The following is a 2,113-nucleotide window of genomic DNA, read 5'->3' as shown; positions in this document are numbered from 1 at the left end:
CCACGGAGAGCAGCCCACACCTGTGGCTGCTCCAACATCCCCCCATCCAGGGCCACTCACTGGGAGTCGTGAGGGGAATGGGACCCTCCTTGTGAGCTGGAACCTATACGGGCTTGGGTCCACACAGTCTGGGGAGCTACTGGGGACGCCCCTCGCCAGTGACAACATTGCACAGAGACAGTGCTGGGCCGGGGGAGGACGGAACCTCGCAGCCACAGGACTGCAGGTGAAGGGTGGCCCCACGGCTGGCCACATGGGGGTAACGGCAATGCCAGACTGACCTGTGCTGGGCCTGGCTCCTGTATCCTGGGTGGCCGTTCCTCAATCTTCAGCAAAGCCACACAGAGGACAGCGTTGGTGATGTCCACTCCCAGCTCAGCGCTGAGGGGTGGCCTCAGGCCCCCAGCCCCGCCTTCCCCAGCACAGGCCTTTCCCCGCTGTGGCTCCCCCTGCATCCAGCACTTTCTCTCTCAGCGCTGGTCACCCAGCTCTGTAGACAGGACCCCAGGGTCCAGTCCACTTTCTGCTGTGGCCTGTGTGGGTGACTCCAGAAAGCCTCGCCCCAGTCCTAATGTCCCCACCCACAGAGGGAGCAGGATTCCAGGACGGGACTTCCAGAGCCCCTGCCACCCCTTAGCTCAGGCTCTTCTGTCTCACTCAGCCGCCTTTCCTCTGCTGCCCAGGGGAGCCCCTTCACCCCCAATAACACCCCAAGGGGCGCCCCTTCCCCTCCTGGATGCAGTCCGGGCTCTCGTGCTGGCATCTGAGGCCCTGCCGAGTGGCCCCTGCCTCTCGTGACCCAACCCCTCTGTCCCTGCCCTCCAGGTGGCTTTCCTGAGCCCCGANCAGTGACGTCCCCATCACCGGCCCAGCTGAGAACCCAGTCTGTGCAGGCCTGGTAGCCGGAGCCACAGGGCTGGGCCCTCAGTGAAGCAGGGTGCGACCGTGAACAAATAAAAGATGAACAAACGAAGGAATGAACGGCTTCCCTGTCTGCGAGGCCCAAGGCAGGCAACGGCTCCCAGGAGGCCTGGGCTGAGCAGGGGCTGCCCATCGGTGCACCTGCCACCCCCGGCTCGCGCTGGGCACATCCGACCCAGGAGGGGGAAAGGGTGATAAGAACAGCAGGTGCACCTGCCGAGCCACCGAAGCCCAGGGACCTGGGAGAAAGACGATGCTGGAAAAGCAGCCTGTCCAGGGAAAGGCCAGGCCGCCCCACCTCACCCAGCCTCATGCTGAGCCCCGTGGATCCATCCCCAGGGGAGATGACACGACTATGGCAGAGCTGGCCAGGAGCTGGGAGTCCTGGCTGCAGCCAATCCCTGCCCCTCTCCATGCCTCAGTTTCCCTTCCTGCCAGACAAGATGGTTGCTGGAGCCCTGCCAGCCTCACCATGGCCTAACCCGCTCCTGGGACAGCCCGTCTGAGGGGTGCGCCAGGGAGGAACACAGGCGTGCCCCCAGCACCCTGCAGAGATGGAGCAGCCTCCCGCTGGCCTACCCTACGGGCCCCGTCCACCCCAGCCGGCTGATGGAGGGGGTCAGGCCATTAGGCCTCTGTCTGCTGTCAGGCTGGGGCAGCAGGAGACCACCGGCCCCCTTCTCCTTCCCTCCCTTTCCACCTGCCTCTCTCCTTTTCTGGCCAGAGAGCTGGTGTGGAGGGGGCTTGAACCTGAGAACGAAGAGCGGCCCCAAATCAAAGGCCAGAGACGACAGTAACACCCGGGGGTGGGGGTGAGGGTGGGGGTGGGGTGCAGGAGGGCTCAACAAACAGGTGAGGAGGGGGCGTGATCATCGCCTGGGGGAACCTTCTCGGGGAGAGAACACACGAGTCATCCCTTTGCTCTCACAAACGACCCAACAACCTAAGGCAGGTCCCTCCCTCCCTGACCCGTTGCCAGCGTGGGGGAGGGACCGCAGCAGGACAGGGTGGTCAGTGAAGTTGCCTGCAGGTGGCAGCTTTCACAGCTGCTACTATAGGAAGCCAGGCCCAAGCCATGATGTGACTCCATGTTCCGGCATCAGCATCAAGTGTCCTCAGAACAGCCCGAGGCAGGTGTTCAGGGGAAAACAAGGGCAGGGGAGCCCAAAGAAAGGGGTGTGGCTGCCGGGGA

The sequence above is a fragment of the Galeopterus variegatus genome, unplaced genomic scaffold (assembly GCF_000696425.1).
Source record: "Galeopterus variegatus unplaced genomic scaffold, G_variegatus-3.0.2 Scaffold5395, whole genome shotgun sequence".
NCBI classification, from domain to species: domain Eukaryota; kingdom Metazoa; phylum Chordata; class Mammalia; order Dermoptera; family Cynocephalidae; genus Galeopterus; species Galeopterus variegatus.
Note: the sequence above shows the minus strand (reverse complement) of the source record.